The 25,773-nt window shown below is 44.7% G+C and overlaps 1 protein-coding gene across 2 annotated transcripts in view; it reads right to left on the bottom strand.

The window, feature by feature from the left end:
• ZNF395 (zinc finger protein 395) overlaps positions 1 to 8,717 on the bottom strand; it is a 53,190-nt gene extending 44,473 nt beyond the window's left edge. Inside the window, exons 1-2 of one of the 2 annotated variants that reach the window (XM_019733194.3) lie at positions 7,617 to 7,631; positions 7,076 to 7,171 (exon numbers count right to left, since the gene is read on the bottom strand). The gene's annotated coding sequence lies outside the window, so the exon portion shown is untranslated. Of the gene's footprint in view, positions 1 to 7,075; positions 7,172 to 7,616; positions 7,632 to 8,520 lie in introns of those variants that run through there. The other variant, XM_074338353.2, reaches the window with a different exon arrangement.
• Between the last annotated feature and the right edge of the window lie 17,056 nt (positions 8,718 to 25,773).

The raw sequence follows: 25,773 nt of genomic DNA, 5'->3' as shown, positions 1-25,773 counted from the left end.
CTGCACTCCAGACATGCTAAACTGAACCGTCCTTTGCCTGCACGGACCTTTTCTTTGCTTGATAACATGCTCTTTTCTCTGCCTAGAACACTCTACCCCTTTCTCTCGCCTCTTTACCTGGCTATCCCTACTCATCCTTCAGGAGTCAGCTTAGATGGCACTTTCTCTGCCTTCCAGGACTGGATTAGGTGCCTTTCCTTTATGTCCGATAGCGCTCTACACTTAGGCCGCTGCGCTGCACTACACTAATCCCCACTGGGGATTTCTATCCCCATTCTCTTGTCTTACTCCCCTCCCTGCAGGACTAAACATTCTATGCAGACAAGGAGCATATCTCGTTCTCCATTGAACACCCAACATTTGGCACAGTGCCCGGCATGTAGTTGGCACTTGATAAACACTGGTTAATAATAAATTGTTAGTTGGACCCAGGGGACTGACTAGAGTTATTCCATCCACGGTCAGGGCAATCTCTGGTTCCCAGCATGCCTCAGATGCTCAGTGGATTCCAGGGCTGGTGAAGACTTTCTAACCATTTATTTAGAACAGGATGAGGCCTGTGGAATGAAGTAAGTCCTCAGGTCCCACTAGAGCATCATGTTATCCCTAACCTGTCTTCCTGAACTCCAGATTCTTGTCACCGAGTAGCTACTTGACACCTCCACTTGGATGTCTAATCAGATCTCAAGTCTACTGTGTCCAACACTATGTCCCAAATCAGATCTCAAGTGTACACATCCAAAACCACACTTTTGATTTTCCTCCAAAATCTGCTTCTCCCCATCTCAACAAATGGAAAGTCCATTTTTCTAGTTACTCAAAAAACAAAAACAAACAAACAAACAAGAACCAAGCAGACAGACAAAAAGCTTGGAGTCATCCTTCATTCCCTTCTTTGTCTCATATTCTGCATCCAATCCATCAGAAAATTCTGGTGCTTCCGTCTATGACATATATCCAGAATCCAGTTGTGTCCCTCCATTTCCAGCCCCGCTTCCCTAGCCAGGCCATCACCTCTCTAAGCGGGACTTCCACAAGAGGCTCCTCAGTGTTCTCCCCACTTTTTCTGTTGCCTCCCTGTACTATATTCAATACCATGGCAGCCAGAGTGGTCCTTTTGAAACCTAAGTCATATCACTATTTTGCTCAAAGCCTTCAACTGCGTCCCACCTCTCTCACTACAAGGCCCTACCTCGTCCTGCCCCCAGGCAACTCTCTGGCCCCACCACCCGCCACTCTTCTGTGGCTCACCCAGCACTGGCCACATTGGTCCCCTCGCTGTTCCTTAGATCCACTTCCAACTCAGCCTTTCCAAAGCTGTTCCTTTGGGCTAGAATGACCTTCCTCCAGATATCCACATGACGAGCTCCATCCCTTGATGCAGGTCCCTGCTCAAATGCATCCTTACGGAAAAGACATTCCCTTGCTGACCTATCTAATACAGCACCACCCAGCCATACCTCGGCCCTGCATTACTTTTCTTCTTAGCGCTTATCACCACCTAACAGTCTGTCTCCATCCACTCAACTGTAAGTTCAAGGATAGTAGAGACTATATATTTCTTTTTACTGCTGTATCCACAGCTTCTGCAATAGTGTCTATCTAGCATACAGTAGGCATTCAGAAGCAATCATAAATCAAGGGTCAGGTTAGACTACCAAAAAGTTACCCAGGTGTTTATCTACTGCTTTCATCCCAACTAATCCCTCCAGAATTTAGCTTTCTCCTAGTAGGACATCAAGATACCAGCAGTCCACTTAGACTAGAGACGTGTATAACCTCTATGATACACAGTTCTAAACACAGCTTCCACACCACAACCTCAAAACAGGCTATGAGTTTCAAATGAAAATGATAATACTGGTAATTGTGCATTTGTAACATCTTTTTTTCTTTTGACTGAGAAAAATCACAATGTATCCTAGTGCACAAAAACAGGCCCAGCACCAATTTTAAGCATTTTCACTCTAGAAGGCACAAGATCCAGAAATTCTAAGAGAAAGTAGTTTGTAGGTATGCCTGGGACAAATGCACCCTCTCTGATCTATACAGTCTGTAAGGCTTTCCTGGAGAAGGTGGGCTTTGCATTTCATGGAGGAGAAAGGACGGGGAGGTTGCAACTTCGGTATTCGAAGCTTCAGGGTATCCCTGGAGCAGCCTTCTTAGATGTGCACAGCCACACTTTCATGCAAACAAGCTTCCACACGTGTGAAGATATGCAGAGAAACACCCCAGTGCGTAAACACCCAGATCTGTGCCTACTTCCTCCTAGCTCTGGAACTCAGAATATGAGCAAGAGGACATATTCAAAAAGAGGAAAAAATGAGCTGGCTTTGGGAGCATGGACCATAAAGCCCTATGACTCTCGGTATGAAAGAATGTGTAAGCCCAGGCAGGCTTTCTGTGCACATCTGGTTTTTCCTTTTATGCATCTGTGATTTCTATGACACAGGAAATCCACTCTGGAACAACCCTGTCTGCTTTCTAGTGAGCGCATAAAAAAGTGGGGATTAAAAGCATGTTTATCTCACTGTTCAAGGCAGGAAGATAAAATCCAGTACCATTTTGATGATGGACCAACTCCAGCTTCTCCCTACATTGTGCCCCAGGGGAGGTGCAAGTAACTGAGACCAGAGGAGTGGAAAGCCAAGAAAAAATTTTCTGCACAGGCTTAAGACTATCTAGACATGACTCTCACTCTGAAGCATACCAGGTACAGAAAATACCATGTGGGGAAAAGACCAATTCAGCTCATCTCAACAAATACGATGGGAGCAGCTCACAATCTCTCTGGCAGCTCTCCTCCGTTATACTCTCCTTATACTCTCTGTAAAAACAGTCTGCTCATAGAAAGTCCTTAAAATGGGCTGAACTGACAGCTTTCCCCACCCATAAGTGAGGTAACACAGAGCTGTTTAAGAGATAAGCAACATTAAATAAGGTGGAACCAGACAGGGAAACTTAGGCTATGGAAGTAAAGAGAGGACTGGGTTATACATCCAGGGTGGGATTGGGGAGCCTGAAATCATTTCACTTCCTAGATAACGGATGTTACTATAAAAACAGGTTAGGGGCTATGAAAATAGAGAGAGGAGAGATCTAGTAAAGGCAAAACAACCAGTAAGAAGCAAAGCATTGGCTGAAAAGCGTACATTGTGAATGCCCACCCATGCCACCCCCTATTTTGTTTCTTGGGTTCCAATCAACACATAATTATTACTTTTCTGCATGTGACTTTGCTCTTAAGGTTTCTATTCTTACATTCTTCCCCATAGCAGTGGAATCCCCTATCCCCCCCAGAGAAGGCCCTGGTGGTCTTTTCTCTAGTAAATTTACCAGTTTCATTTTTGCCCAGCTGTTAAACATCATCCCTTCAAACACATTCCATTTGTTCACCAGCCCCACATAAGCATTCTACCATACTTCCTTATTCTTCTGCAGGACCAAATTCCTGCCCAAGGCAGGTGTGCCTGCCACAATCCAGACCAGCCAGATCATCAAGAATGGCCCAGACCCTATCCCGTGTTTCCCCAAAAATAAGACTGGGTCTTATATTAAGGTTTGCTCCAAAAGATGCATTAGGGCTTATGCTCAGGGGATGTCATCCTGAAAAATCATGCCAGGGCTTATTTTCCAGTTAGGTCTTATTTTCAGGGAAACACGGTAGGAGAGCTCCCTAGCACAGGGAACGGTCAGGTGCGAAAGCTATAGTTCTTGACAAGTGAAGCAAAGGGCACAGGATGCTCTCCACCCACTATACATACTGTGGAATAGCAGCATCGTAGAGCATTGGCAAATGCTAACAACTTCCACAGGGCCACACCAGTATTGCGACAACTAACCATTGCCGAGGATTTGAGGTTGATCAACTGAATGACTTCTTGACAAACAAAATGGAAAAAAAAAAATTAAGTCTCCACAAACCCATAAACCAATCAGACAAAACCCCAAATATAAAAGCCTGTTTCTAAAAGCTTTTTAAATGCTGCCAATCATTTTATGACAATGTCTGGCTCTTCTGAATTGAATAGCAGGTACTGTTCCCTATTTGTGCCAGACATCTTATTGTGTTTGCTGTCAGCACAGTTTCTTACAGCCAGCATAGGTTGGCCTCCATCACTACCCAGCGGGATAACCAACTTCACAACAAGAGTTTGTAAGGCACTAGAAGCAAAAGGGGGTTGACATATACTATTGAGTTCCTCTTGCATTTCAGTATAGATAGCAAGGTCTGAAATTTAGAGGCTCCTTCAAATTTAATTTTTCCAAGTTTAAGTCACTTACTAGTAAAAAGTTTCTCCCCTTTTCATAGACCTGCCTAAATTAATAAGGATGAGAAGAATGGGCCTTTTTGATCTTTGTTTGATTTTCTGGAGAGAGTCAATCAAACACCTGTCCAAGAAACACACAATCTTACCTTGATAATATATGCAGTCACCATACTATTCTCTTAACTTACAATCTATCCAGCTTTAGGCCACATCCTGCTTTAATAACCCTTAAAATACATGGGAGTAGAAATTGTGAATTAATCAAATCTTGTTCAATTACCCTTTTGTACTAACCACCTGGGAACACTCTGATTTTCCAATATTTGTTTTAGACATGGCCAGTCTCACAATCTTCTCACTTATAAACTGTGGAATCACCAAAACCCAACCTTCTCCATCTGACAGTATAATTGATTGCCTCTCAGATCGCCCCTGAGAAACTTTCAATGATTCCTGAGTGCAAGAGAAATAGCTAGTAACTGGATTTTCAGTCAATTTAGCACCAAAACGTGGGAGTGAGATCCGCCATACATAGGAACCAGATTTCTACCCACTCCCAGACCACTCTATGTTGTCATTACTCTAATATTTCTCTTCTTCCTTCATGGCTTACCTCCTAATCCAAAATAATCACCCTAAAGAGAATGTTTGAAATTCACCAGCCAATAACCTCCCAGGCTTCTTTGATATGAATACTACGAGCCAAAATGACTGGAAGAGCCAAAATGACTATTGTGTACGTTAGCATACACCGGCCCCATTGTCAACATGCTCACCCACCACCTGGTAGGTAGAAAGTATCATTGTCACTCTGATTTCTTCTATGTATTGGGAAAAGGTACAGGGGGTGAGATTCTATAGCACCTTCAGTTAGCTGGATGGGGTTATAAAATGCTGGTAGATCTGTGAGATCTGGGTGACACAGCCAGGAGAAAACCAAACTCAATTCAAAAAAGCCTTCGCAATAATGTAAGTCTTCGTTGACATTCTCTTTAGGATTCCTCCTAAAGGAGGAATTTCATCTCACCACACACAATTAAGCTTCCAAAAATCCTCTTTTCAAATTTCCGTCTCCAAAATCCTAACCCCCACCGACAGCTATTTCTCTCCCCTTCTCCTTTCTCTCTCTCTCACTCTCTCCTTAATCTTATTCTTCTTGCTTCATTACTTCCCCCTTCCCCCCTCTCTCCTCCTCCCTCAAGTGAAAAAATATGGCCTGCTCCTGACTTCTGCCTCTTACTTTGTCAAAGATCTAGCAGCTCACTGAGCCAGTCAAGAGCCCTCCCCCTGGAAGTCAGGGAGCGGCAAGGGATTGATATTGTACTCGTATATATTTAAATTTTATTTGCTTTTTCCTTCTCATGACTAGTATCAGACCAGTTCCAGGCTCTCTGGTCGTTTCCCAAGGAACACACACAGGGCCTCCACATTTTATCTCTAGACTCTTAGAATAGCTGACAGGATGTGAAGGATGTCCCTCTCAGCTCTCCTTGGACCACTGGTGACCCACCTGGCTGTCCATCACCAGAATTGTTCAGGAGGAAGAAGAATGATCTCTCACGGACTCCCTCTGTCTCTAAGATTCTGTGACTCCACATGCCCCTGCTCTTTGTCGTTCAATGTCCTGTCCTTCTAATTGTACTTTAAGAGTGACCACTTACCTTCCCACCCTTTGGCATTAACCAACTGATAGAATGGTTGTTATTGGTCCCCTTTCTTTACGATTTCACAGAAAACAAACAAACAAAAAACCCTAATAATTTCATCTGAAAAACCTTGATCTTATCCTCTTCATGACTCAGACTGTCACAGTATCCCAAAGTGAAATGTTATCTAGCCAACTTCTAATTTGAGTTTGTTGAATTGTGACCTGTTTATCATACAATAATAGTGAGGAAGGATTATATTTTCTTTTGTCTACCCAGACCCATGGGACTCACACTTGTTATGACTCATGGGAACTAGAACACTTAAGAAGTGATAGTTGTGGCTAGCACCCAACTTCCATTATTTTCTGAGGGATAAATAAGTAATATTGTGCCAAACTTATTAGTCAGGCCTCTCTTTGGAGACAAGTGACAGGAACTCAATTCATGCTAGCTTAAGCAAAAAAAATGAACTTTTTGGCTCACTTAACTGGGAAATCCAGAAGTTTGTACTAGCCTTAGACACAGTCGGACCCCAGGTTTAAACAAAGTTGTCAGGGTTTGTGCTCTAAAGCTCTCAATTCTTTTTGCCCCTTCTTATTACTCCCATTGTTTCCTACTTCAAAAAGAGTTTTCCCCTCCAAAAACAAGAGTTTTTCCGTATACTTGGGAAGACTGTTGCTGGCAACTACCAACGAGGACATCCCAATTTAGGAACACCAGCAGAAAACAAAATTTTCTCTCTTGTATTCATGTATTAGTTCCAGGGAAAGACTCTAATTGATTCTGCTTAGTTAAAATGCCCACCCATTTGGACCACTGTTGCCAGAAGGATGGGATTCTACGGTTTTGAACCTAAATAAAACCACAGGGAATAGAGGACTGATGTCCCAAAGGAATGAATGCTGGACAGAGAAAATTACATATGTCCACTGTGCAGTGAGAGGGAGGGAGGAAGGACACCCTTAGGAAGCAAAGGACTTGCGTTCCTGTTCTCCCTTACTCGCTGTGGGACTTCTGACAAGCCACTGTGTCTTTCTGAGCCTCAATTCCTCATGTATGAAATGGTTACGTAATAGTTACGAGTACAATATTAAATTATATGTTGCAGTATCTTCGTAAGGTACCAGGTGATTTTTCAGATAATGAAAAACTCACTTCGTTGCGGAAGGCGATGCAGAAGTCCCCGTGGTCCTCTATTTTTATGCGAATACATTCTCGGAACACTTTACATTTTAGGGAGAGCTCTTTCGTCTGTCATACAAGTTAGAAAACGAAGCTCAAGAAACTGGAATGCCTAGAATATAGACTAAAATGAACTTATTTGTGTAACTGTAGCCACACGCAGTCACGAAAAATATATGACGATACTGCAATTGAATCATTTCCTGGATTAAGAAAAGTGTCAGAGCCCCACGGAGGGACAACACGCAAGCAGACAACCACCTCATAAGGCAGAGATCCCTGTGAGCACGTACGCACAGCCCACTGTAGGATTAAGGAATTCCAGGGCCGAGAGGATTGCATGCGCGGACGCTTCACCGACTTGTGTGAGTGTGTGAGTGTGTGAGTGTGTGTGTGTGTGTGTGTGTGTGTGTGTGTGTGTGTGTGAAGGGTGGAGACAGGACTAGGAGGGAGCACTCCACAGGCTAGGAAACTTAAAAAACACACACACCAAAAAAACAACAAACAAACCCACAAAAACAACTATCCAGGGCGTCTTTAGCTGGATCCTTCCAGGAACGCAGCGGCCTTGGCACCTCAGTTGCAGTCCTCTCCGCCCCTCCTCCGCCCCACTCCTGCTCCAGAAGCTCGAGGAGTCCGGTCCACGTTTTCCCTCTCGCCCTCCCGCCCTTCGGGTTAAAGCTCCCCCGCCAGGAGTAAACAAGCAGCCCAAACAGGCAGCCTGTAGGACCGGCCCCTTCTCCCCGTTTCCTGCGCCATCCCCAGCAACAGGCCCCGCCCCTCACGACAGGCCCCGCCCCCACACCCCACCTCGCCTCCCACCCTCCCGCATGCGGCGTCCGCCTGCCCTGGCGGTGCCCCGGCGCGGTGCCGCGGCTCGGTGCCCAGTCCCCAGCCCGCGCCTGGAGCCGCTTCCCTCGGGACCCCGCTCCCCGCCCGCCTGCGCGCCCCCAAACCATGCTGAGGGAGGGTGCGTGGCGCACACGTGACTCGTGTTGTGGGCGGGGCCTGCGCAGGCCGAGCCGCTGGCGGCCGCTGGGGAGGCGGGCCGGGCCTCGCCTCCCACACTCGCGGGAGCCCTCCTGGCCCGCCCGCCCCGCCCCTCCTCCGGCCCGGCTGGGGCCCCGCTCTGGCCCCTCGCCCGGCGAGCGCCGCGCTAGGCCTCCGGAAGACTTTGACACTGTTGCTGCTCCACCTCGTGCAGCCGGGCCACGGGCCTCGCCCGCAGCGCCTCTCCCCCAAGCCCACACTCGGCAGAGCTTCTTTCCTTAAGTTTCCTGCCTGACTCCACCGAAACCTACATATTCACAAGCCCCTGGCTTCATAAACATACCCCTTCCTGCCTCCACCCACAGAGACGTCCTCCAGCACACACAGACCTATATTGTGCGGTCTTCCCACACCTCCCCATTACCTACCTCTCGGTTACCGGAACGTCAGAGGGACCCAGGGAGCTCCCCGAGCCCGACTTCCTTAACCTTTCTCTTGCTTGAAAGGTGGGGAAACTTGGGTTAAGAAAGGTGAAAAGATTTCCTTGCTCAGAACCAAGAGCGGAACTCAGACCTCCTGTTGTCAGGGCCTTCTCTCTACCGACCCCTCCCTGCATTTCAGGGTCAGACTGACTGCTCTGACACTTAACTCCAGTCATGGTTACCCAGTTAACATCGCTCAGGTGTTCTCCCCAGGGAAAATGTATCTGCCCATTGCCTTTGGTCTGTCTCAAGGTGGCTCCAGGAAACAGATCATAGCTGGCCCAAAAGAAAACCTTTACAGAGTACTGCAGAGAGCAGCAGTTTCATCTGGAGGTTAGGGGAGCGGACTGTGAAGTCAGACTGTCTATATTCCGGTCCTATCTCTTCTAGCGACTGGCCATCTTGGGCAAGTCATTTGACTTATTTCTGCTTTGGGTTCCTCATTTGTAAATCAAGGATAATAATAGTAATTATCTCATAGAGATGTTGTGAGGGTTAAATGAGTTAATAGAGGTAGTAGTCAGGACAGCACTTGGCATGTAATAAAGCCATTAAAGAAATCACGCCGGGCTAGCCACGTTGCTGGGTTTCTTGATGTTCTATCCCTCTTCTCTGATGCCTCCCACTATATATTGCAGCCAGATTCATCTATCAGGCCAGGTTGCAGCAGATGGTAAATGGAAGGGTAGAGAGCAGGGGAGCCATGTCGGCTGGAGCATCCCCATGTTGACAGCACCACCGCTAACTTCTCAGCCAAGGGGAACAGGATGTGTGGCATAGTGAGGACAGAGGCAAGGAGCTTCTCCTGCCCTTGTAAGGGGTGCTGGAAGAGGGGGAAAGAGGGGATTCAAAGAATGAAGTCATCCATTGGGCCAAACAGTAAAGTGGGGAGACAAAGGCAACCACCAGACAGAATGTCAGACAGACACCCTGCCAGTTCCTGACCATTTAGCTCTTGACCCCACTCAATAAACCCTACCAGTGATTATGTGCACCTAGAGTTCTCCTATAAGTTCCTGGCTAAAAAGCCCTGTTTTATTTACCTTGATTCATCCTTTAGCACCTCACTCAATGCTTTGGGAATAAGTGATCAACAAATGTTTAAATGTTTTTAAAAGGATATTATGTATGCATATCACTGAGCTGGGCCTTGTGAACAGGGTCCCAATTTTAAGAAAAGGAATCTTTATGCATCCAACCCCCACTCTTCTGAGTTAGAGGAAGCTATTTGCCGGGGGTTAAACAGCAAGTTAGAAACAGAAGCCAAGTCTCTGCTTTCGGTCTGATATTATTTCCATGACACCACACTGAACTTACAAAGCAATTGGAAGGAAAAACAAACTCCCTAAAAGCTACAGAACAAAATAAGGCAGTGTGTGGTTAAGTAAGACCTGAGTACACGGTACAAATGGGATGAGTGGTAGGAGTTGAGAGAACAGGAATCCCCAGGGTCTGGGATCACCCAGAAAATGCTCACTGCCAGAGAGGGCTTAAACTGGTCCTGAAAGATGGGTAGGATTCAGGACTGTGGAAAGGAGAGAGAATTCCTGGAAGGGGAAGTGGCTTTCTACTGAGGCTGTGGTGGGCTTAATTGAAGGGTCAGTGAGGAAACCAGCAGGATTTTGGTTGGATCCTAGTGGGAGAAAATGTTAGAAGGTTAAGTTGAGGCCAAATTTAGGGAAATTTCAAATACCAGGATGTGGAGTTTCAACCTTAATCTGTGGATAATGGAGAAGCCCTGAAAAAAGACACTGAGCTAGGCATTGAACCAAGACAAGACACCAGGCAAATATCTGCCAGCCTGGTCTGATTTGCATCTTTTGTAGACAGTTGCTTGCCATATATGTACATTTATTTAATTTACCTACACATGAAAGAAACTCTACCAACTAGCTTGTCTATATTTATTTCATCTCCATATACCCATGATAGCTGCGTGGGAGCAGAGGAAGGAGAGAGAAATTGACAGTTTGTGTACCTGCTGTAGACCAGGCACTTTCATCTGTGATATCTCATTTAATCCTCATTGTCTTGTGGGGTATGGATATTGTTGCTCCAGTAACACTCAGAGATGGTAACTTTCCCAGGTCCCAGACCTAGGAAGTGGTGGTGCCAGAATTCAAGCTCAGCTTTGCCCCCAAAGCCCTATCCTCCAGGCCTCTGTCACAACTCTCCAATGAGAAGATACAGGCTTGTGTTCCCACTCTCAGGTTCCTTCTTAGGGAGAGTCAGGTGTGGAGATGACACAGCTAGGCTCATGTTTGTAGAAGTGCTTTCAGATCCCTGGTTTTCTAGTGTTTTCTTTACGAGAGGAAATTCCCATTTTGTGTCTTGAGAGGCAGACAAAGCTGGGTTTGAATTCCATTTCTACCATTTACTACCTGGTGGGCAGAGGTGGGTTTGCCCTGAAGCTATGAACCTTAAGCTTCAGGACCCTTCACTTGCATGGGCTCCTGGCAAGACTTTTGAATCCCTAATTGTGCATTATTGTCTTTAAAGAGGGTTCCAATAATTGTATAAGCTTCCAGCCCCCATAAAACCTGGATCTGCCCAGACTGGACAACCTCTACCAAGTTACTTTCTAAGACTTAGTTTCTTCATCTAAATAAAATCATCCTAGACTCTGGTCTACCAGCTGAACATTCAGTTGACACAGCATCTTAGAGCTGCTGCTTTAAGTTGAACAAACTGATCTCCTCTAGGCTTACACCTAAGGCAAAGGTTCATAGAGACCCTAGACTAAAAGAAATACCTAAAGGGTCTGTTTATCAAGTAGTTAGGTCCAAATAATTAAATAAGTATTTAAGTCCTAACAATGTAGTAGTTGTTTGCAAAAAGAATACACTTACATTAAGAGAAATTTACATTTTTGTTTTGATTTTAAATTACAGTCACTTTCCAACAAAATGTGTGCACCTATGGGACACTGCACAACTTCTCAAACCTTGGAATCAGATTACACACAAACCACCCACGTTTTCTTTTCTCCATCAATTTTCTTTTGAACATAGTATCCCCCCAAAATCCAACTCCAAAAGATAGGATGTCATCAGAAGGAATGGGATGTAATCTAATGTTGGAAGTGGGGATTTCCTTTAATAGCTCATGCATGTGCAACGCACGTCAGATATTACTGTGTTTCCTTCAAAAATGTAAAATACCCTGAAGTGCTCCTGTGGGTTTTCTGCAGCGCCCTGGGGTGCCTCAGCACACAATGTGGGAACCATGGGATTAAGAAATCCACTGGACACTATTTCAGGAAGCAACCAGAGGGCAGCAGAGTTCTCCCCAGTAGAATGGAAGAGGAGGGACCACTTGTACCCTCCGTCACAGTGTTATTACTTAGCTAGCCATGGAAAATCTTCCTAGTATCTCTCCACTCTATTTCCAAAGCAAAGAATAATGGTGGGTGATTGGGAGGCCTGGGCCCCAGCACCAGATCTGCCACTGGAGAGTACAACCCCTGGTCCACAACCTCCTCTTTCCAAAGTCTCTTCCGGCATTAAATACCGACGAATCCACCCTCAAGCCTTCTTCCTAAGAAGCCAAAGTTTTTAATGTACTTGATTTTAAGTTGGCCTCCTAAGAGTGAGAAGGAAAGAACTGTTTCTTCTATTATACACATTCTGCATGCTAGGAAGCTGGGGAATGTGCTCTCTTTAGATCAAATAAAAATTCATGTCACATTAGGCAAATTTCTAAAAAGAGCAAAGAACAACAAAAAGCTCTATACAAGGGGCTTCTAAGGTGATGGAAATGTTTATTGATCTGAATGCAAGTAACTGGGTGTGTTCAGTTTGGGGAAATTTATCAAGCTGTATAATTTTGCTATCTGTATCTATCTCTCTCAATCTCTCTCTCTCGCTCTCTCTCTCTCTCTCTCTCTCTCTCTCTCTCTATATATATATATATATATATATATATATATATATATAGTGTTATATTTTCTAAAAAAGAGGGAAGCAAATTGCAGAATCGAAACAATATACAATTACATAAAAATATAACACAAAAACATTATTTTTTAAAACCCTGATAATGAATTGTCAAGGTGTGAATATGCTGTATGTTTGTAGTAATGTTTTAAAATAAATTTTAAATCATTTGAAAAACAAAAGAAAGTTCTTGCCACCTCTAAGGAAGCTTTAAGATTTGGGCCAGGAGGAGGGAGGCTTATTTCTTCTGCCTGATATAGTAGGATTTTTGAAAGTCCTCCTCTGTGCCTGCCCTTCTCCCTGTCACACTACCAAGGGTCACGTGTTTAGCCAATGCAGACCCATAACAAAGACAGTTTATCAGGCCTCTGGTCCCTCTGGTAGATTACTTGCTCTTATCAGCAATGCTAGGTCAGGAGAGCCTGTAGCTCAGGAAGCAGCCAGTGACCAGAGGCTGCAGGAAAGAGTACTGGACTCCTGCCTCCTACCCATGGTGACTCAACAAGCAGAGTGACCAGAGCACCTCCTGTATAGAAGGATGACTAGACAATGGATAAGACCCCTCCAGCTTGGAAATTTAATCATTTCATGATAGTGATACTAAGAGGATGGATAATAGTCTTAAGGAAATCCGAAAGAAGAATTCAACCATAAACCCACTCTGGGAATAATAAAGTGGCCCAAATGGGAGACACAAGACAAATACGCGAATATATAGTAGTCCCCCCCCCCCATCCACAGTTTCCCTTTCCGTGGTTTCAGTTACCCACAGTCAACCACAGTCTGAAAATATTAGTTGGAAAATTCCAGAAATAAACAATTCCTAACTTTTAAACACCGTTGTGAGTAATGTGGTGAAATCTCACACCATCCTGCTCTGTCCCACCCAGGATGTGAATCATCCCCCTGTGTTATCCACCCTGTACGTGCTACCTGCCCAATAGTAACAGTACTGACCAGGTTATCAGATTGACAGCCCAGGTATTGCAGTGCTGGTCTTCCGGTAACACCAAAGCCATTCACCTAACTTTTATTACGGTGTGTTGTTATCATTGTTTTTATTTTATGATTAGTTGTTGTTAATCCCTTACCCTGCCTAATTTATAAACTAAACATTATCATAGGTATGTATGTATAGGAAAAAAACAGTACATATAATGTTTGGTGCCATCTGTGGTTTCAGACATCCACTGGGGGTCTTGGAACGTACACCCCACAGATAAGGGAGGGGGGGCACTACTATAACTGAATTCAAAGATAAGGGCAAAACAGGACTCTCCGGGTGCAGCAGCAGGAGTATGCTGAATTTAGGGGGCTAGGAAAGCAGGCCAGCTTCATGGATAGAATATGGTAAAACCACATGATAGCAAACTGGCAGCCAAATAAAAGTAAGCAGATGAAAAGTGGTTGCTGCTGCTATATGTTTTGATCCCATCAGTGCTGTGCTATGATTGGGTTGACACAGTATACACAAGGATTTGAGATACTAGAAAAAGTGCAGATCTTACTGAGATTCACACTCTCTTCACAGGTGCAAAGGGGGAAAAGAGAAAGAAAGCAACACATGCTACTTGTTACAGAGTATCAAGGAATCAGATCACTCTGAGGTTCAGTTTCCTCATCTGTAAAAAGGGGGCCATAACAGTACCTTCCTTGAAGGGTGGTTATGAAGTAACACTCAGAACATGTCAGCTACTGCTCAATAGAGTGCCGGATATTATTATTCTTATCGCAGTGCTCAAGCTCCCAGAAAGTCACTCAGAGTCCCTTCAGCCACTCAGATTTGGGGATTAAATTCTTCCAGGACCATGACTTGTCAGAGAGCCCTGAGTGGAGAGGCACTCAAGTTTCCAGGGGATGCTTTTTCCCCACCTCTTGGCATTTTGCGTTTACCTTTATTATAGCCCTTGTCCATTTAAATTTATTTTTGTGTGGGATGAAGCTGAGAGTGAGGTCATTTGTATGCAGAATGTTGCTTCTTTTCTATTTTCTTCTCTAAGGTCCCAGCTGTTAGGGACATTCAGTTGAAATATACTTGACATATAACATTGTGTAAGTTTAAAGTGTACAATATGTTGATTTGATACATTTAAATTACAATGTGATTTCCATTGTAATGTTACCACCTCACAATTATTTCTTTTTTGAGGTGGGAATAATTAAGATCTAGTATGTTAGTAAGTTTGTTGTCTATAATACACTATTGTTCTCTATAATTACTATACTGAGCATTCGATCTCCAGGACTTACTTATCTACTCATTTCAAGTTTCTGCCCTTAAGCAACAGCTCTCCTACTTCCCCGCCATCACCGTTTTACTCACTGTTTTTACAAGTTCAGTTTTTTTTAGATTCCACATATAAGTAAGATCATACAGAATTTGTCTTTCTTTGTCCGATTTATCTCACTTACCATAACGTCTTCAAGGTCCATCCATGTTGTCACAAATGGCAAGATTTCCTTCTATCTCATGGTTGAATAATATTTCATCATATATATGTGCATATCTATATATCTCACATTTTCTTTAGCCATTCATCTCTTGATGAGCACTTAATTGTTTCTCCGGGGATTATTAATCATTATTTAACACCGAAGCTTTGACATCTTATCAGCCTGACCCGTGACAGCCACTGCCTCTATTACAGACTGAGGTTCCTAAGGAAACACACTGAGCCTCACCTGGCGGCAGGAGAGGGCAGGGTTCTAGAAGAGAGACTTCCAGCTGGTTCCTCTTCCATCTTTAAGTTACTAATTGGGTGGTATTGCTTTTTAAGCTTTATAGAAATAGAAAACGATGGGGAAACTGACAAACGAGAACTGGCCAAAGTTCCCAATAGTCTGAATGTCTGGGTCTAAAGGGTTCTGAATCTTTCTTTACATTTTTAGTGAAAAGAGGAAGGTAGAGCAGAGGTTTGGTGCCTAGAAGGAAAGATGGGGTTACCTATTCTGATCAACATTCATAGGGTTAGACTGGCCATTCATACAGTGGGACTGGAAATATACATTAGCAGAGCCTTTCTGGAGAACAATTTTATATGAAGAATCAAGAATTTTAAAAATATTTGTATCCTTTGGATCTTTAAAATATGGAAATGGTTCCATTGTGGTCCAGCTATACAATGTTAGCATAGAGCCACTAAAAATACGTGTGATGTGTTCAAGGAAATGGGAAAGGTTTATAAGACATTAAGCACAAAAAGCAAGATAGTAATTTGCACAGAATTATCATTTATGTAAAGGAAAACATACGTAGCAACAAAAGTGTTCCCATACGCAAAGCGTTTGCTTGTGGGTAGTGGGACTGAGGGTAGGTTTTTTGTCTGTGTACAATTTTCTGTATTTGCCACCATTTTTACAGCAAGGACACATTAACTTTGATTATGTAGTGACAGGCGGAGGTTGAAACCGACCTCTAATCTGCTCAGTTTCCTTCCTAATGCTTTGAATCAGGTTAATTTCTTCTAGGCCCCTTCTTAAAAGTTTTGCAGGCGACGCTCTGCCTTCAGGCACGTAGACGGGCTTGGGGCTGCGGGAAGGAAGATGCGAGAGGCCGCGGCGAACTGGGGAGGGCGGTGTCTGGCTCGGGCTGGTTTCTGCGCCTTCCTTCCCCCACCGCGAGTGCAGACGAGGCGGTATTAACTCGCCTGTACTCCGAGCAGCTGTGCCGGGGACTCCCCCTTGCAGCGCGGCGGATTACTGGAAAGGCCGCGTAGAGGCTCGCCGGCTTCCTCCCTGCGCGCCGCCCGCCCCGCCCGGCCCTGCCCTGCCTCGGAGCGGGAGGCCACGCGCCACGGGCCGGGTCCATTCCCCCAGCCCTGCGCCTAAGGCCTGGCTGCGGCGCGCGGAAGCGCCCGAGCTGGCGAGGGAGAGAGAGCGAGGCCGCTCCGGGCCAGCTCGGCCTCCGGGCACGCGAGGCCGAGAGGGCGGTGCGGACGTGCCCGGGCCCACGGAGGCTCCCCTGCGCCTCCCCGGGCGCGGCCCGCGGGCGAGGATCGCGCAGGGCCTGTCTCCGGGCCGCCTGCCCTGCGGGGGGACGGAGCGGAGACGAGGTGGCCCAGATCCCGCCCCGCAGCCCCGACGCGCGTCCTTCCCCGCAGCTCGTTGGGCCCCTTTGTCCCAGAGTCGCGCCCGGCCTGCGGCTCAGAATCGCGTCGCCGAGCTGTGCGCGCGCTTTGGCGTCGGTGTAGACGGCGGGCCGGGCTGCCCGGCCTCGGCGCGCGCGCCTTTACGCCTGGTCCTGCGGGCGCCTCGGAGCCCCTTTGGATCGTTAAGGCACGCTCTGTACTAGGCACCAGACCAGGTTTTATGTTGGCGCTTGGCTCATCCTCAGCCTATGCTGGCTTTCTGCCTCTCCTTTCTTCGAGTCAGGCTGCTGTTTCAAGGCTAAATCTGACTCACCAGAGGCCTTGAACCCATCTTTCCCGTCTTCTGTAAATCTCCACCAGTTCTGGTAATCCCCTCCCACCACCCACTACCCTCTCTGCCAACACGCATGCCCAAGGCTAAGTTACATTTTTACCTCCACCTTTCACTGGGAGACGATACCTGCCCTCTCACCGTCACCAACAAACATTCCCAAAGGAAAGAATCGTTTACACTTGCTTCATCACCCCGGAGCAGCTACAGAATGTGCAGGATTCAGTGCAAAATGAAAAGGCAGGACCTCTCGCTCAAATACTAAGAATTTGAAGAGCATGGCAGTAAGCCTGGGACTCGTGTAAGCACAGGACACTGTGTGCCTGCCTACACAGGCGGTACACCCAGGAAGCCAGCCTTGCCAGCACCCTTTCTAAACTCATGCCTATGACCTAACCCCCACCCACCAATGTTTGTTGAATGCATAAAAGAACAAACGAATAATCTCATTGTGACTAGTTATTAGAACCAGCGATCTTTTCTGGGTCAGCCAGCTTCTTTATAGCACGGACATGGCTGCCTACTCTTCCTTATAAACCCCCCTTTTCCTTGGGTTTCTGTAACATTACACCATTGGACTTCCCTCACTCTCTGATGCATTCCTTTAAGTCCTTTGGCTTTGCTTTCTACCGCATCTGTGTGTTCCAAAAGGTTAGGTCCTCGATTCCTTGTTTTCTTTCTAATTCCCTTGGAGAGATTGTCCTCCCCACTTCAATCACCACCTTTGTGCATGTTAAATCCCAGCCTTTTATCTCCAGCCCAGATTTCCCTCCCAAGAACTGGTCTTGCTTTTCCAACTCTTAGGTGTCCTCAAATGTAACAAGTCAAAAATTGAATATATGCCTGTTTGTCCCTCCCTCCCGTCCTTGTTTCATTCCTTTCTTGCCTCCTTCCTTTTTTCCTTCCCTCATTGTGGGAATTGAGCATAAAGGAAACCAAACCTGGGATTCTTCTAAGCGCAGGACCCAGTACAACCACTCAGGTGGGGGTGCCATGAAGCCAGCCTTGCCAGCACTCTTCCCATGTATCTCCTCACAAATATTTTAGTAACTAGATAGGGAGGGGGAAATAACTTTATCACGGAGAAAACTGGCAGATACCATTTTAATCAAATCATGAAAGTTAACACCAAAGTAATGAGATAAATTGACATGTGTGCCATCTGATTCACCCAATGAGAACAGTCACTTGTGTGATATTCCAGTCAAAGATGCGTAACCTTTGTCTAATCATGAGGAAACATTGGACATATCCAAAATGAGGGACAGCCTACAAAATGGCCTGTTTATAAAAAAAAAAAAAAAAGCAAGAAAGAAAAGAGAAAAAAAAAAACCAAGGCCATGAAAGTAAAGGAAAATTGAGGAACTTCTCTGGGTTGAAGGAGATTTGAAAGACACGACACTTAGGTGTCATGTGTTATCCTGTGTTGGGTCCTTTTGCTATTAAGGATATTATTGAGACAAAAGGCACAAGTTGAATGAGTCTCTAGGCAAAGGGAATATGGTAGTTATTTTGTACAATTCTTGCAGTATAACTTTTCTCTAAGTTTGCAGTGATTTCAAAAGAAAAAACAGAAAATTTACCATTACCAACCCCCCTCCAAATGAGCTTTACCCCTAGGTTTATGTTAATAGCAGCACCATCCTCCCAATTATCCAAGTTCAAAAATTTGGGGACCATCTTTGATTCCTCTCTCTTCCCTCCACCCCTTCCCCCACCACCTTACCACTCACTAAGTCTTGTCAATTATTGTATTTTTTTTTAAACTTTTCTTTATTTTAAGTCTGTTTTTCCAGGACCCAACAGCTCCAAGTCAAGTAGTTGTTTCAATCTAGTTGTGGAGGGTACAGCTCACAGTGACCCATGTGGGGATCGAATCGACAACCTTGTTGTTAAGAACACTGCGCTCTAACCAGCTGAGTTAATGGGCCACCCCTCAATTATTTTTTTAAAATATCTCTCACATAGCCACCTTTTAAATTAAACTTTCACCTTTTTTTTTTTTTTTTTTTTTTTTTAAATAACACTTCCTATCTCACATAATCATTTTAAGGAGTGTCTGAGAAGAATTTGTATTACATAAAGTACGGTGTAAACATAAGGTCCTATTACTCCTCAAGTCTGGATTACTGCTGTTTAGAGCTGTTGACTGCTCTCATCTGCTTACTGGTCTTCCTGTTATTGGCTGCTCTCTTTAACAACCCATCCTGTATACGGTTACCAGAGTAATCTGCCTAAAAGCACACATTTATCCTCTCAGGGCCTTCTTCCCACGGTCCACAGAAAGGCTTAATCCATATTTCCTGGGAAGTCTGATGTTCAGTGAGCTGAACCAAGGTGGTCTGCCTCAGATCAAATAACCAAGACCTTTCCCCAATTCATAGAGAAAAGAAAATTTAATGGATAGAATTTCCCCCTCGATTTGTTTTTTCCATCGTAGTAAGAATCCAAACTTTTATCTGCTAGCAGCATTAACAGATGACAAACTGAATGAACAAGTGAACAATCAGCAAATAAATAACAAAGACTTGGCAACAGTAGATCTCATTTACTTCAACAGTTTGGTTTTCTCTCAGGCACATGTGCTGGTAGTTGTGATTTTTATAATGCTTGTCAATAGGGTAGTCATTTTCTTAAAAATTGTCTCTTTTCTTGATGATGGAATGAAATATATCAAAATTTCATCATGAACAAGTTAGAGAAAACACTGCACTCCCGAATAAATACTTTGGCCTCTTATTCAGAGTTTTTCCAACCTTATCACTACTACTCCCCTTCATGAATCCTTGACATCAAAGTTGTCTAATCTCTATTCACTTTTGCTATTTTTTTCCTTTTGCTTTGCATAAACCATTCTATCTCCCTGGAACTCTGTCCTGGCTCACACCTGTCCCTACAAACCCCATGCAGCCTTAAAAAAACAAATGAACTCTCTACTTGGTGAAAACTTCTAAAACTGTGACCTCTTTTTCTTCCAACTCACTATATTAACCATGGAAAGTGCATGGGAAAGAACAGAATGATATATACAGCAGTGTTCTTCAAACATCAAAGGGCATAAGAAATACCTGGGAATCTTTTTTAAAATACAGAGTATTTTTGTTTGTTTGTTTTTTGGTGAGAACATTTAAGTTCTGCTCTCTTAGAGAATTTCAATTAGACAGTACAGTATTATCAACTATAGTCACCATGTTATACGTGAGATCCTCAGCCCTTAGTCATCTTATAGCTGAAAATTTGTACACTTTTACCAACTTCTCTCTATTCCCCTCCCACCCACGGCCCCTGAAAACCACTTTTCTACAAGTTTTTATTTTTATTTTTATTCCATACGTAAGTGATACCACACAGTGTTTTTCTTTCTTTGCCTTACTTCACTTAGCACAATGCCCTCAAGGTAGATCCATGTGGTTGCAAATGTAAGGATTTCCGTTTTCCTCATGGCTGAATAATATTCTACGCATATATATACCACATCTTCTTTATCCATTCATCTGTTGATGGACAACTTAGTTTCTTTTCACATCTTGGCTATTGTGTAAATACTACTGCAATTAACACGGGAGTGCAGATATCTCTTCCATACCAGGTTTCATTTTCTTTGGATAAATACCCAGAAATGGGATTGCTTGATCATATGGTAGTTTTATTTTTAATATTTTGAGGAAGCTCCATACTGTTTCCGTGACTGGTTGCACCAATTTACATTCCCACCAACAGTGTACAGGGGTTCACTTTTCTCTGGATTCTCACCCACACTTGTTATTGCTTGCCTTTTTGATGGTAGCCATCCAAACAGGTGTCAGGTAAAATCTCACTGTGATTTTGATTTGTATTTCCACATTGTACCGTGTGTCAGAAATTCCTTCCTTTTTAAGGCTTAATGATATTCCATTGTATGTATAAACTACATTTTGTTGATCCATTCATCTGTCAATGGAAAGTTGGGTTGCTTCCACCATTTTGGCTACTGTGAATAATGCTGCTATGAACGTGGGTGTACAGATAACTCTTTTGAGTCCCTGCTTTCACTTCTTTCAGGTATATATCCAGAAGTGGAATTGCTGGCTCATATGATCACTGTATGTTTAATTTTTTGAGAAACCGCCATACTGTTTTCCATAGCAGCTGTTTTTGTTTGTTTGTTTTTGTTTTTTTTTCACATTCCCACCAGCTATAAACAAAGGTTGCAATTCTCCACATCCTTGCCAACACTTGTTACTTTGTATTATCAATAATAGCCATCCTCAGGTGTGTAAAGTGGTTGGTTATTTTTTTAAATGTTTCTTCCTTAGGTTGTGAGCTCTTCCAAATCTAACTATATGAATATGTTTTATTGATTTGAATGGAATCAGGGACCTCAGCTGAGTAAATATTTTCCCAAGGCTGTCGGTGTAAATATTCAAAATTCCCCGAAAGCCTCTCCCCAAAAGTAGTGGGGAAAAAAATGTTTTCCCCAATGTCAGGCATGGCTGAGTTTTCAAGAGACCTAAAATGGGCAGAAAGGGTTCAGCTCTCTGGACTCAGGTAAGAAGGAAAGGAGCGCCCTCTCGTGTCCTTTCTCTGCCAGTGTCAGTGAATAAAGAAGCCGTCTGAGACAAACATTTCAGATCTGGTGACATTCCAATGACAACAGTCACACTCGTCACAAGCCTACAGCATTTAAAGAAAATGTGGAAATACGGAGCTAGTGAAACTGAGATCCTTTGACGATTTCTAATTTAGACAGGGTAGGGGAATAAAATACAGGCAGAAATAACAACAGTAAAAGACTGCAAAATGGATAGATTACTACCTGAATACAGAGGATTAAGCCTTCACAGGAGATACGTCAAAATTCACATTAAAATGTAAACGTGGCTGGTTCAGAAGCAGCTCAAGTTGTCAGTGGGCAGCCTCCATGCAGGTGCCACACAGGTCTAGCTGTCAGGTTTCCAGAACCCCTCCTAAGGTTTAGAAAAGCTCACCTGTGCCTCCGTCTCTTTTGGAGAGAGGTCCTGGGAACTCATCCTGTGTTCCTTCCTTCCCTGTAGAGTCCTCCCCACAACTACTTATCTCTTGAGCTTCCTCTCCCAATTCTCCCTCCTGCTCTAAACTGGCTGTTGCCTGAGACACTGTCAACAGAGCTTTCCCTGGCCTTGCCGCTCACAAAGATTCACTATACAGGTGCTCTGGCTTTCAGGTTTTGTAACTGTGGTAAGTGTGGGGACCAGTCACAAAGGAGTCAGAAGCTCTCTTGCAGTCCTTGCTCTGGGAGCAGCCTTCATCTGGCCCCTTAGAGCCAGGAGGCAGAGTCCTTCACTGGGTCTGCATCCATCTCTAATGCTGAATGAAGACGGAATCAAGGCAGGGCGGTAGATGTGACAAAATATCCAATCAGGCAGAAAATAATGTTCCTTAGGGAAGCAGCGTGGTGGAAAGAGCAGTTCTTTAGTGTCAAACACACCCAGCTCTGCTACTTTGTAGCCCTGGCCGCACAATACTTTATTCCCCATTCTGCAGCTATGAAATGGGGATCACAATATCTACCCACTTACCTCATAAGATTCTTGTGAAAATTAAATAAGACAGACTACATAAATCGTCTTAGAAGTATCTGGTGTAATAAATGCCCACTTTCTTCCCCCTCTTGCTCCAAACCTTTTTTTTTTTTTAATTTTATTGGGGAATTTTGGGGAACAGTGAGTTTCTCCAGGGCCCATCAGCTCCACGTCGTTGTCCTTCAGTCTCATTGTGGAGGGCGCAGCTCAGCTCCAAGTCCAGTCGCCGTTTTCAAGCTTAGTTGCAGGAGCCGCAGCCCACAATCCCATGCGGGAATTGAACCGGCAACCTTGTTGTTGAGAGCTCGCGCTGTAACCAACTGAGCCATGCAGCCCCACAAACCGCCGCCCCCTGCAACCTCCTTCGTATCCTGAAGTTCCTGCAAGTCTCATGGCTATGACTGAGACTTCTGGGTCAGTTGCACAACAACTCAGATTTTTAGGTCAACAAGAGCTGTACAGGGAGTAGAAGAATAGCTGCTTTGTTTCTATTCTCATGTTTGGGGGCAGGATTTCCATACCATCCTAATTATTTCCCAAGACTTTTTCCAGTTGTCTAAGCCAGAAATCTGGAAGTCAATCCTTGATTTTCCTTGTCGCTCACCTCCCACATCTATCTGTATTTCTAAGTTCTGTTACTTCTTCTTAAGATATTTTAAATCCTCTGCTTCTCTCCACCCCCTTCTATTATTTTACTTTAAGTCACCCCTCATCCTTCCTTGCAAAACCACAATGGCTTCCTAACTGGCTTTTGGTGCTGTCCCTCTTAATTATACAGCAGATGGAGATCTTTCTATATGCAAGTCTTAGCAAGTCACTCCCCTGTGTAAGATCACTTATTGATTGCTCGACTGCCTTCAAAGTAAAGTCTTAACTCCTTAATGTGACTTACTTCCTGCCAACTTTTCCAGGTTTCTCCCTCACCAATTCTGCCACAACCCCAAACTCCTCTAGGCACCAGTTCTCCTGGGATATTTACAGTTCCACGGTGACTGGGACAACTCTTGAACGTGGGACTTCTAGTGCTAAGCCCAGGACAGTCCTGGGCAAACCAGGATGCTGGGCCCCCGTTTTTGCCTTGGGTCTCTGCATACCTTATTCTTTGTCCAGAATGTTTCCTTCTGTCTGTCCCACTTCCTATTTACTACTTGATCTACTCATCTCTGGTGTCTGCTTGGACATCACTGCGGCACAGTCCCAAGGAATGGTTTACTTGTTCCCTTCTGGGAGCTGTCACAGCACACGGTCCTTGTTGCTATCATTGCACTGTAATGGCTGATTTGTCTTCCTTGCACTGATAAACTCATTAAAGGCCGGAACAGTTTTTCCCCCCTACCTATACTCCCAGAGCCTAGCTGAGTCTGGCACACAATGGGTGTTCGGTAAAGTTTTCTTGAATTAATGAATATCCATATAAATTTATCTTTATCAATTGTCATCTAATTCATATCCCTAAGGGGGGATGTTATGAACCGAATGCTTATATACCCCCAAATTCATGCATTGAAATCTTAAACCCCAGAGTGGCTGCATTTGGAGATGGAGCCTCTAGGGAAGTAATTAAGGTTAAATGAGGTCATGAGGGTGGGGCCCTGAACTGATAGGATCAGTGTCCTTACAAGAACAAATACCAGGGAGAGACTGAGATCTCTCTCTCTGTCTCTCTCTCTATGCATAGGTATCAAGGAAAAGCCATGTGAGCACACAGTGAAAAGTCAGCCCAAGGAGAGAGTCTCACCAGACACCAGCCAGCCCTGCTGACACCTTGATCTTGGACTTCCAGCCTCCAGAACTGTGAGAAAATAAACTTCTGTTGTTTAATCCTCTAGCCTGTGATATTTTGTTATGACAGCCCGAGCTGATGAAGACAGGGGGTGCACATAACTCATATAACCGTGCTGTGATCAATGATGGGTAAGGGTCACACAAAGAACCATCCTGCGTCCAGTCGACAATGGTCACAGTGATATTTCTTAGCCCGCATGTTCTTCCAGAATCTTGCAACTCTCCTGAGTCTATGCTCCCTTTGTTTAAAATTGGACAAGCCTCTGTGATCACCAGGGGATGATGGAGTACCACTGTGACACAAAACAGATGATTCCGGTTTCAGATGGCTCTCTCTTTGGACACTCATCCTTAGAACCCGGCCCCTGTGCTATGAGAATTTTGGCCTCCATGGAGAGAAGCAGAGGCCCGGGTCCTCAGCCCTGGCTGAGCTTCCATGGACGGCCAGCGCTAGCCCTGTCCCTACAGCTTCTTGGGAGTGGATCTTCTGACCCTTTTGGGAGGACGCGGAGGATGCTGTGTAGACTGGAGATAGAACACTCCCAAACTGCAGACTCGTGAGGAGAATAACAGACTGTTGTAAGCAGTCAAGTTTGAGAGTGGTTTGTTTCAAAGGAATAGATAACCCAAATACAGTTTAAGACCAGAGATAGCCATTTCATCCTGGATAGACCCTCCTTTCCCCTGGTATGTCCTTGCCCCAGAAGATCCTGGCTTATTCCAGAAAGGGCTGGGGACATACTCCAGACTGGCCCATTCAAACATCTGCCCACAACATGACTGGTTCCTGCAATAATCATAGTGGTTCACTGGGTCAAAGGAGGGCAGAATCCTGGAGCTACAGGCCACCTCGGGTTACACAGCTGCTGCTGGCTCCTGGGGGCTGGCCATGAGAGCTCAGGCTCCAGGAAAAGGGAACCCTAAATGATAGCCACCCGCTTTCCCCATGGGAAGTCACAAGCTCTCATCCAGGTGTGTTTTCTTTCTCTGCCTCAGAACCCAGGTGAATGAAGTCATTAGTGTAGGCTTTAATCCAGTCTGACTTGTGTCCTTATTATAAGTGGAGATTGGGACACAGAGGGAAGACCATGTGAGGACACAGCGAGAAGACAGCCATCTGCAAGCCAAAGAGAGAGGCCTCAGAAGAAATCAACCCTGATGACACCTTGGTCTTGGACTTTCCAGCCTCCAGAACAGTGAGGAAAATGTCTGTTGTTTATAAGCCACCCATCTATGGTATTTCAGTTATAGCAGCCCAAATGGACTAAGGTAGTGGTGTTTTGTTATGGAAGGCCTAGCAAATTAAGACACCATGGTAAATAGCCCCATCATTTGAACTGCTCAAGCTGTCTGTATCCTTCTGGGACTCTATCTCCTTACCAGTGGTGTTAGTACTTGTCCCTTTAATAACTCCACGGTATCTAGCATCACATTTCTAAGTTTGTAAATATGTCAACATTTATGCCTTCAGCTGAAATACTGTAGAACACACTTTCAGAATAAGGTACCCAAACCAACAG

This window comes from Rhinolophus sinicus, chromosome 15 (assembly GCF_057876585.1).
Source record: "Rhinolophus sinicus isolate RSI-liver-muscle chromosome 15, RSI-T2T, whole genome shotgun sequence".
In the NCBI taxonomy this organism is placed as follows: Eukaryota; Metazoa; Chordata; class Mammalia; order Chiroptera; family Rhinolophidae; genus Rhinolophus; species Rhinolophus sinicus.
The sequence above is the reverse complement of the archived record's forward strand: the minus strand, read 5'-3'. Positions and strand labels throughout refer to the sequence as shown.